Source organism: Lygodium microphyllum, chromosome 2 (genome assembly GCF_053477565.2).
Source record: "Lygodium microphyllum isolate KBCC chromosome 2, Lygodium_microphyllum_v1.1.10, whole genome shotgun sequence".
In the NCBI taxonomy this organism is placed as follows: Eukaryota; Viridiplantae; Streptophyta; class Polypodiopsida; order Schizaeales; family Lygodiaceae; genus Lygodium; species Lygodium microphyllum.
This window is the reverse complement of record NC_141136.1, coordinates 11,601,499-11,612,289: the sequence shown is the minus strand read 5'-3', so window position 1 is coordinate 11,612,289 and position 10,791 is coordinate 11,601,499. Positions and strand designations below refer to the sequence as shown.

General features: G+C 42.9%; 2 pseudogenes; both read left to right on the top strand.

Moving 5' to 3' along the window:
* The first annotated feature begins 264 nt into the window (after window positions 1-264).
* Window positions 265-434, top strand: LOC148039481 (small ribosomal subunit protein uS14 pseudogene; annotated as a pseudogene).
* Window positions 435-9,459: 9,025 nt separating this feature from the next.
* Window positions 9,460-9,629, top strand: LOC148039480 (small ribosomal subunit protein uS14 pseudogene; annotated as a pseudogene).
* Window positions 9,630-10,791: the final 1,162 nt, after the last annotated feature.

The window sequence follows — 10,791 nt, the reverse complement described above, 5'->3', positions numbered from 1 at the left end:
AAGAAGGCACGGGAGGTGACGAAGGAAGCGTTGAAGAAGAAACTATAGTCGAAGAAAAATATCACGAGTCGTCGTTGAGACAAGGAGATTGAGAAGAAGACCAGAAGTCGATGGTGTAGAGTACAAAAAGAAGAAAGCCGACGATGATCGATGCTGCTGTGACAGATGAGACGGAGGAACGAGGAGAAAATGAAGAGTTTGAGAGCCACGTTATCGCCTGTGCATCGGTGAACCTCGTCTCGCTGCAGTAATTGGGCCAGTAAGATGGGGCATTCGGCCGTGTGGAACTTTCATCCCAAGACGTATGGAGCAGGATCTTGCGCATGTCGTGTGTGCAGGAACGGCCATAGCTGGTTCGGAAATACAACATCATGTGCTGCCGTCATTGCTTCCGGATTTATGCCAAAGACATTGGCTTTGTGAAATACTATTAATGCGATGGAGAGGACTTACTGTGGGTGGATTCTACAGCTTGGAAGTAGTTGGAGTATTCCTTTCAGCCTGTTAGCCTGAAGGTGCTGCCAGGATTTTTGTATGGATTGCCTGCCCAGTGATTTAGAAAAGAACAATTTTGGAGTTACTCGTTAACCAGTGGCAGAACATGTATAGAAGAATTCGTGATGTACCAGTGAGCCGAGATGCGATTTTGTGATATCACTTGTGTTTGATAAGGCTGTACTTGAGCCTACATTTTGTCCTATGTATGCACAAATGTGTGTCCAACTTAGCACTTAGAATTGAAAGGACAGTTCAAAATAGTCAGTCTGAAGATCAAACCAGGAACAGAGTTTACTCCTGAACTGTTTGTAGAGCAAAAAGAGTATGTTGTAATAGAACGGGACCTGCAAGTGGTTTATTTGAATCCACAAGGGCAATTTACGCTTTAACCTGTTATACCTTCTGCCAGGCCAAAGATGAACATAGTTCTTGAACAGAAAGGTCAAAGGACTGGATTTCTTGCAGAGTCTGTTGATCAATATGTAAATGCAATGATCTGAGTTTTGCGAATGTCAAAAGAAGAAGGATTACAAATTGTTGCTGAAGGAAACGGACTATGTATTTATTTTTTAAAGAACAGGTTTGGACAGGATTTCAAAACTGCTATATCTTGCATTCTCTGGCATAAGACATGGAATCATCCTTAAACCTGATTATGGAGAAGCAATTATCTTACACTGTCAGCCCATCTTGTTCCTTTGAGTGAGCTTCTTTTACCCCAATGTGCTCTCCCTCAGTCCACTGACACTGACTTTAGTGCTACACTAAAGACACATATTAGCTGATCTATCAGTTGAAGAAGAGTCTATTTTGAAGATATTCTCTTGACGACTGGATGACATATCTGATGCTCTTGTATTCTGATTTATAATATAAAGTGGTTTTCTTGCGAGGATTGATTCTTTTGGTTGATCCGTCTTGTTACTTGTACTTGAACCAAAAATTGTAATACACTTAAACCCTGGCATCATATTCGTCTTGATTATTTGTTTCGCTTGATCTTTCATCTTGGAATTTCTCAAGAACCTCTGTGGTTGTGACTTTGCTTTCGAAAACCCTTCGACATCTTTGGTGAACCCGACGTGAAAGCGTCGCAGAAATTTCAGGATGGGAGACACTTCAGCCTCTATTTCAGCTTCCTCTACAACTCCTGCTGCCTCTACTTCAGCTCCATCAATGACTGCTGCGTCAAGTACTTCAACGGAGGATCTAAAACAGATTTTGCAGAATATGTCCATGTATATGCAGCTCCAAAATCAGCAAACACAAATGTATATGCAGCAGCAACAACAATTGCATCAACAGCAGTTGTCTCAGCAAAGGCAGCTCTATTCGGAGCAGGAGAATGCAAACAGCGCGACTAAGGCTATTGAAGCAGTTGAGAGTGAGAAGAAGCTATTTGACGGGCGTAATGTTTCAGCATATTTGAAGACATATGAGATCAAGATGGGGTTTTTTGGAGTTCCTGCTGGACTTATGAGTAAGTACTTCCTTCGTCTTGTCACACCTGCTTTGAGGACAAAGGTGACTGATTTATTTATTCAAAATACACATTGGCAAGATTTTAAGAAGGCTCTAAAAGAAGAATACTTCCTTGAGGACTTTGGTATGGCTACTCGACGGTCATTCCGAGAGTGGGTCTACATGCCAAACAAAGGTCTTGCTGCTTCGGAGTTGATTCGAGAATTTGAAGAGAGGTATAGTCAGCTTGATGCCATTGAACAAAGAGCATTGGATGTTGAAAAAGTTGAACTTTTCTTGCAAGCTGCAGATCCTGCTCTTCAAGAAGAATTAGGTGAGCTTCTTGAAGATCACACGAAGCCTATGGGTCTTAAAACTGATTGGCAAGATGCTCAGGATGTAGTCTCAACATTGACCAAGAGGAGGATATGGAAGACTCGTCTACAGAATGGTTCCATGACACCTACACCATCATCTGCTCCTATGCCTACTTCTATCCCTGTTATTTCTTCTCCTCCTCAGCCAGTTTCTTGGCCTATGCCAGTGCCTGCTGTTTCTACTCCACCTATTCCTCCTGTTCCACGACCGATGCCTACACCTTCTGCTCCAAAACCATCCGCTCCATCCGTGCCTACTTCTCTTGATGACATAATCAAAGGTATCACAGATTTGACACTTGAGTCAGTCAAAGCGGAGTTGGTGGGTAAGTTGAAGGAGCAGTTTGCTTCGACTGCGCCTGCTACTTCTTCTAGTGCTCCTATTGCACCTAGGAGTGCTCCTAGTGCACCTAGGAGAGATCGGAGATGTATTTGGTGTGATAGTACGGAGCATTAGCATTGCAGGGATTGTGACTCTTTTCAGGATGCAAGGAGGCAGAATTTGGTATATTGGGGGCAAGATGGTAAGATTTGGTTGACTGAGACAGGAGCTCCACTTGCTACCAACTTTGGTAAAGGTGGAATGAAGAAGTTAGTGGAGGACATGGCTGCACGTACTTCTTATGTGACGGCTAGAGGTGATGCTTCTGCATATGGAGTACAGATTGAGAAGGGATCGGAGACTCAGTCCGCACTATGGACTTATGCTATGGAGACTGCAAACAAGGGGAAAATTCAGCAAACTGTTTTGACTAGCGCAGGCTCTAGCATCAGATCAGAGACAGGTTGGGATTCGCCTGTTGATAGGTATTCTATTTATGCTTATTTGGCTAAATCTCATGGTGCAGATGTATTTGTTGAGGAGAAGCGTAAGAGGGATGAAGAAAATCCAAGTGTAGCTAAGAAGACTAGAGGGGGTGAGTTTGTTACTCCACCTGCTGCAGGACCGTCTTCACGATCAGGGCCAGATCGACAGATGGAGGATGCTCAAAAGAGGGAAAAGAGGCAAGAGCCTAGAGAGAGAAAGCAGCCAGGATTCAGATTGATGTCCGATATTGAGACATCTACAGACATGAAGAAAATCTTTAATGATAAGATACTTGGCAGTGAGGTGACTTTCACTATTTCTGAGATTTTGGGCATCTCAAAAAGAGAGTTTTAGGATCAGTTTCAGGAGGTCCTGAAGAGGAAAAGACATGCATTGTCAACCACTGATGCACAGGGAGTTTTGATTGGAGAGTTGGATGAGGATGATGATGAGGTCATGGTTGATAATGCTTCTGTTTTTCCGCAGGTAGAGAAGAGGGTTCAGCCTATGCATTATGCTGAAATTGATGAGCCTGTTTTGATACCGCGTAGTCACTTTTCGAGGAGCCATTGGGCTAGGGCAACTACAGAGACGATGGTAAAGGTTGGAGAAAAACAGGTGCCTTATGTTGCATTGGTTGATCATGGTTCAGAGATTAATCTTATTGTTCGTGGAGTTTATGAGAGTAACAGATGGCCTATGGATGTAGAGCATGGGTGGCGTATGAGAGCCGCCAATAACACTGCAGGTGATTTATATGCTGCTTGCCCTAGTGTCAGGGTTTCTATTGGTGATGTAGAGGAGGATTTTCATTTCTTTGTGCAGGATTCATGCTCGTATCCCATAATTCTTGGACAGCCATTCATTACAGAGATGCGCATGGAGACAAAGGTCATGGATGATGGATCTGCTTATGCACGGATTCGCAGTAAAGATGGTATGAGAGCAGTTCAGTTTATGACTGTATGTGTGAACCATGTTAGAAACAGGGATACTCTCAGAGATGCACCCTTACCCACTGTGAGGGATTCGGGTTTTCATTAGGTACCGCCGTTTCGCGAGACGACGGTGGTACAGAGGAGAGGAGATTGGAGTTCTCGCCTCCTAGCAGCAGCAGTGTTTTCTCCTCCGGTTATGTTGGGATTTCAGCAAACAGTTCGATGAGCTATCAGAAGACTTCTAGATTGTCTAGAGCTGCCAGGCAGTATATATGCAGGAAGGAGAAAATTTTGAAAAATGCAGGAATTTTGGAGGATGATGAGCACATAGATGGTATGTATGACAGTGTGATTTGTGCAGATACGATGACAGAGATGGGAGATATGCTGAAAACTGATATGCTGAATTGTCATGGTAATGTATTAGTGCAGTCCCTGGACATGTTTCATGAAATTGCAGATTTTGTGTCACAAATTGAGTCAGAGGCTGAGGAAACTCAGCAAAGAGTGTTGACTGCTGAAGAAATTCAGCAAACAGAGTTTCCAGCTGGTTATGATCAGCTTTCAGAGAGACAGAGGGCTGAAAATTTTCAGCCAACAGAGTTTACTGCTGAAATATTTCAGCATTCAGAGTTTGGGGCTGTTCCTATGCAGTCCATAGAGCAGAGGGCTGAGAATATTCAGCCATTGGAGTGCAGAATTGCTGATTTACAGCAAGGTTTATGTAATGCAGAAGAGCATAATGAAGCCAGGGTTGACACGAAGTACAAAACTGTGGATAAGAAGGTGAAGCCAGTTGCTGTACCGCTTCCACCTGACAGTGATCAGCAAATAGAGAGGGCTGCTAAACAGCAAATTTTGAGGAATCCGGAGCATATTGGTCATAAATTTTCAGCAGAGACACTTGCTGAATTGAAAATAGGAAATGGTGATTTCTTGTTACCCATGGAGAAGCAATGCTTTCAGGAGATGCTTGAGCGTCATGGAAGGGGATTTGCTTTTGTCCCACATGAGATTGGATGTGTGAATCCTGATATTGTTGCTCCTATGGTCATCTTTACTATTCCTCATATTCCATGGAATCTCCGACGTATTCCAGTGCCTAAAGCACACTTGCCAAAGCTGATTGATTTATTGAATGAGAAAATCAGGATGGGAATCCTTGAGCCTTCATCTGCACCATACTCAAACAGGTGGTTTACAGTTCTGAAGAAGAATGGTACTCTTCGATTTATTCAGGACATGCAGCCAGTGAATAGAGTTACTATCAGGAATGTTGGTATAGGTCCAGTTGTGGATGAGTTTGCAGAGGCATTTGCTGGACGTGCCATCTATTCTTTGGGTGATTTGTATTCAGGTTATGATCAGTTTCAGCTGGCTTTGGAAAGCAGGGACATAACCACCATGAGAACTCCTATTGGGCTTGTCAGGATGTGTACCTTGCCTCAAGGTGCCACTAATTCTGTTGCACATATGATGAATGCCATGCATAAGGTCCTTCGTGATTACATACCTCAGCTTACTATGCCTTTCTTGGATGATGTGCCCATTAAGGGGTGTGCAGAAGAAGAGAAGAATGAGAGCCTAAATGAGCAGGGATGCAGATACTTTGTGGCTGATCATATTTCAGCATGTGAGAAGATTTTGGCCAGGTTAGAAGAAGTGAACTTGACACTTTCAGGGCAAAAATCTGTTTTTGGAGTGAATGAGGTTGTCATTGTTGGGCATATGTGTGGATATTATGGCAGGAAACCCTCACCTGATAAGGTGAATGCTATAGGCAAGATTGCAGAGTATTGTTCTACCACTTCAGAGGTACGGAGATTCATTAGTGCTTGTGTGTTTTATATGATTTGGATACCTCATTTTGCACACATTGCAGATTGTTTGTATCAGCTGCTTCGAAAGGGGCAGAAATTCTATTGGAATGAGAGCCACACTAGAGCCATGCGGAAATTGAAGAAGTTATTGCAGAATGCTCCTACTCTCAGGAAAGCGGATTATAATTGTGATAGGCCTATTGTATTGACAGTTGACACTAGTCCAATTGGCATAGGTTGGGCTGTGGGTCAAGATGATGCAGATGGAAATAGGTATGCTATTCGGTTTGGGGCGAAAGTCCTAAACGAGAGACAGAGAAGATATCCGCAAATCAAGAGGGAGTTATTGGGGATTGTCACGGCTCTCAAATGTGACAAGGAGTACTTTATTGGAGCTTCAGTTGTGGTAGAGACAGATTGCTTGCCATTGATTGGTATGATCACGAGTTGCTCTACTCCGGATATAGCTATGTTGAGATGGATTGCATACATCAAGTCATTAAATCCGGAATTTAAACACATAGCAGGGAAGGATAATCCAGTGGCAGATATGTTGTCTAGAGCCAGATATGATGATGAGGAGACTCTACTTGCAGAAGAGGATGATGCAGAAATTTCAGCCACTATGGTTGATCATGTTTGTCATGTTTATGAAATTGTGGCTTTCACAGAAGAGTTCTATGTTGGAGATTGGTTGCAGATTGGCAGGTACCTTAGTACACTAAGCAAAAGAGATGAATGGACAGATGAAGAGTTCAAGAAGATCAGAAGGAAAGCCTATGGTTATTTTCTCAAGGACGGATTTCTTTGGAAGCATCCGAAGAAAAGAGGCGGATTACCTTTGCGGGTTGTCTGCAATAGAGAGACACAGTTACAGGTGATGAGGGAGTTTCATGAGAGTCCTTGGGCTGGTCATAGAGGAGTATGGGCTACTTATGAGAAAATCAGGGAGAAATATTGGTGGAAAGGCATGTACAGAGATGTTTCTCACTTTGTTGAGACTTGCAGAGACTGCCAGATGTATTCAGTAGTGCGTCATAGAGATGAGCTTCATCCGACCTATCCGCTATGCATTCATTATAAATGGGTAGTTGATTTGGTTACCATGCCTATGGGTCTATGGCAGATGAGGTACATTGTTTTAGCTAGAGAGGATCTTACCAATCATGTTGAGGGCAGATCTTTGAGAACGAAGACCACTAGTGCAGTGTGTAAGTTCTTATTGGAGGAAATTTTCTGCAGGTATGGTTGTGTGGGTAAGATCACTGCGGATCATGGTGAATTGGATGCAGATGAAGCTAGGGAGTTTTTCTCTCAGCTAGGAATCAAATTGGCTCTAACCACAGCATACAATCCAGAGGGAAATGGGAAGAGTGAAAGAGGGCATCCGCCGATAGTGAAAGCATTAGCCAAAGCATGCAGAGGACGGATTGGAGAATGGCCGAGACTTCTACCATTTGCTTTATGGGCTGATCGTACGACTCATAGTGTTACTACAGGATATATGCCTGCAGAGTTGATGTATGGTCAGAAACCTGTTATGCCGATTGAGACTTGTGCTTTGACTTGGTCAGTTTTACCATGGTAGGAGGATTTGACGAGAGAGGAGCTCTTAGCTCTTCGGATTCGACAGTTGGAGAGGAGACCTGAGGATATTCAGCTAGCTATTGACAGGTTGAAAGTTGCTAGACTAAGGAACAAGGACAGGTTTGATAGTAGGCATCGCTTGTGGCCTAGAGCAATAGAAGAGGGAGATTGGGTATTGGTCTTTGATAGCAGCCTTGAAAATCAGCATACTGCACTTCGGAATATGGTGAAAAGATGGTTTGGGCCATACATAGTCAGACATGTCTTTGATAATGCAACATATGAGCTGACAGAATTGGATGGAACAGTGCTTAGAGTGCCTATTGCCGGAAAAAGAATCAAGATTTTCAAGAAAAGAGATGATGAGGATTATGCATTGGAAGAATTTTCAAGAGAAGAGCAATGACAAGAAACTCCAATGGAAGAGACAGATGATATGGCTGGATATCTTGTTGATCTACCGGAAATGCATAACGAAGAGATTGATTTGTTTGTGGATCTTTATGATAATGATCATGGGTAGTTGGCCCATCCGGAGGATGCGCAGGATTAGAGGGGGTGGATGTCGTATTGCTGCGCATTCGAGGTGTGTAAACCACCCAAAAGTTGTGCATGGGATTTGGTACTTTGTACATATTTAGTTGTGTTTACATTTATTTTCTGCGTATGAGTATAGTGAGGAGGAGTTGGAGGCATAGTGGTGAGCAAGATGAGATGCTTTCAGCCTATGTTGTGCAAGGTCAAGAGAAAAGCGGTTTATCATGTTACAAGCAAATGCAAGATGAAGGTTGTATTCTTTGCAAGACAATATTTGTCCTTAGCCTTCAGGCATGCATAATAGTCATAGAGAAGATGACATTACTAGAAATTATACAAGCAAAGATAACACAAATGCATTGAAGGATGTGTTGGATGATGGGGCTTCACCAAAAGCAGCTGATTATGATAACAGAATTGCCTTACATCTTGTCGCTAATGGAGTTGCTACTTCAGTATAATGCTCTTGACAATCCAACGGATCGTTGGGATAGAACAAGTGTTTTGCAACATGGCTGATGCAACATTTTAACTTATAGTTCACACATCTCGGCTTCTTTGCGAGCATTATGGTATACACGGGAAGTTAAAAAGATGGAGGCCGCTTTTCTGTGTGTGATATGCTATGGAAGAAAGAGTGGCTAAAAAAAAAACAAAAGGGGATTGTGAATAGTAAATGGTAAGAAAAGCAAAAAGGCTATTTGGGGGAAAAAAGGAAGCTTTTCTAGAAAAAGAAGGAGCTTTTTGAATCGTGTAGGAGGGAAAATAGAAGAAAGGCAGAAACAGGGGAGGAGAGTGCGGGACGAATTGGGAAGAGGAGGATGGTGCGCAGGCGTTTCAGGAACATCAAAGATAGAATGCTAAATGAGGAGGAGTGGCGGGGGGAAATTTCGGCTCCGAGTCTCTGAACTTGAAATCTACAAGGAGGTTATGAAGAAACGGATGTTGACGAAATCAGGGAGGAAGTTCTCGGCGGATTCGTCTCAGAGATTATCTGTGTTGCGATCAGTGCAACTATCTCTGGGAGATGTAAACCTTGAACGGTGGGAGCATTGCAGTGGTCACTGGTATCTCTGAGGGTACGAATTCTCTACCAGTTCGGCTTAGGGGAGAAACAGAGGATTGATGGGGTGTGGAACAGGAAGCGCTGGGTGGCAATTTTGACGTCAAGGAAGGCACGGGAGGTGACGAAGGAAGCGTTGAAGAAGAAACTATAGTCGAAGAAAAATATCACGAGTCGTCGTTGAGACAAGGAGATTGAGAAGAAGACCAGAAGTCGATGGTGTAGAGTACAAAAAGAAGAAAGCCGACGATGATCGATGCTGCTGTGACAGATGAGACAGAGGAACGAGGAGAAAATGAAGAGTTTGAGAGCCACGTTATCGCCTGTGCATCGGTGAACCTCGTCTCGCTGCAGTAATTGGGCCAGTAAGATGGGGCATTCGGCCGTGTGGAACTTTCATCCCAAGACGTATGGAGCAGGATCTTGCGCATGTCGTGTGTGCAGGAACGGCCATGGCTGGTTCGGAAATACAACATCATGTGCTGCCGTCATTGCTTCCGGATTTATGCCAAAGACATTGGCTTTGTGAAATACTATTAATGCGATGGAGAGGACTTAGTGTGGGTGGATTCTACAGCTTGGAAGTAGTTGGAGTATTCCTTTCAGCCTGTTAGCCTGAAGGTGCTGCCAGGATTTTTGTATGGATTGCCAGCCCAGTGATTTAGAAAAGAACAATTTTGGAGTTACTCGTTAACCAGTGGCAGAACATGTATAGAAGAATTCGTGATGTACCAGTGAGCCGAGATGCGATTTTGTGATATCACTTGTGTTTGATAAGGCTGTACTTGAGCCTACATTTTGTCCTATGTATGCACAAATGTGTGTCCAACTTAGCACTTAGAATTGAAAGGACAGTTCAAAATAGTCAGTCTGAAGATCAAACCAGGAACAGAGTTTACTCCTTAACTGTTTGCAGAGCAAAAAGAGTATGTTGTAATAGAACGGGACCTGCAAGTGGTTTATTTGAATCCACAAGGGCAATTTACGCTTTAACCTGTTATACCTTCTGCCAGGCCAAAGATGAACATAGTTCTTGAACAGAAAGGTCAAAGGACTGGATTTCTTGCAGAGTCTGTTGATCAATATGTAAATGCAATGATCTGAGTTTTGCGAATGTCAAAAGAAGAAGGATTACAAATTGTTGCTGAAGGAAACGGACTATGTATTTATTTTTTAAAGAACAGGTTTGGACAGGATTTCAAAACTGCTATATCTTGCATTCTCTGGCATAAGACATGGAATCATCCTTAAACCTGATTATGGAGAAGCAATTATCTTACACTGTCAGCCCATCTTGTTCCTTTGAGTGAGCTTCTTTTACCCCAATGTGCTCTCCCTCAGTCCACTGACACTGACTTTAGTGCTACACTAAAGACACATATTAGCTGATCTATCAGTTGAAGAAGAGTCTATTTTGAAGATATTCTCTTGACGACTGGATGACATATCTGATGCTCTTGTATTCTGATTTATAACATAAAGTGGTTTTCTTGCGAGGATTGATTCTTTTGGTTGATCCGTCTTGTTACTTGTACTTGAACCAAAAATTGTAATACACTTAAACCCTGGCATCATATTCGTCTTGATTATTTGTTTCGCTTGATCTTTCATCTTGGAATTTCTCAAGAACCTCTGTGGTTGTGACTTTGCTTTCGAAAACCCTTCGACAGCGGTCCATCATCAATGTCCACATGTGTTGATC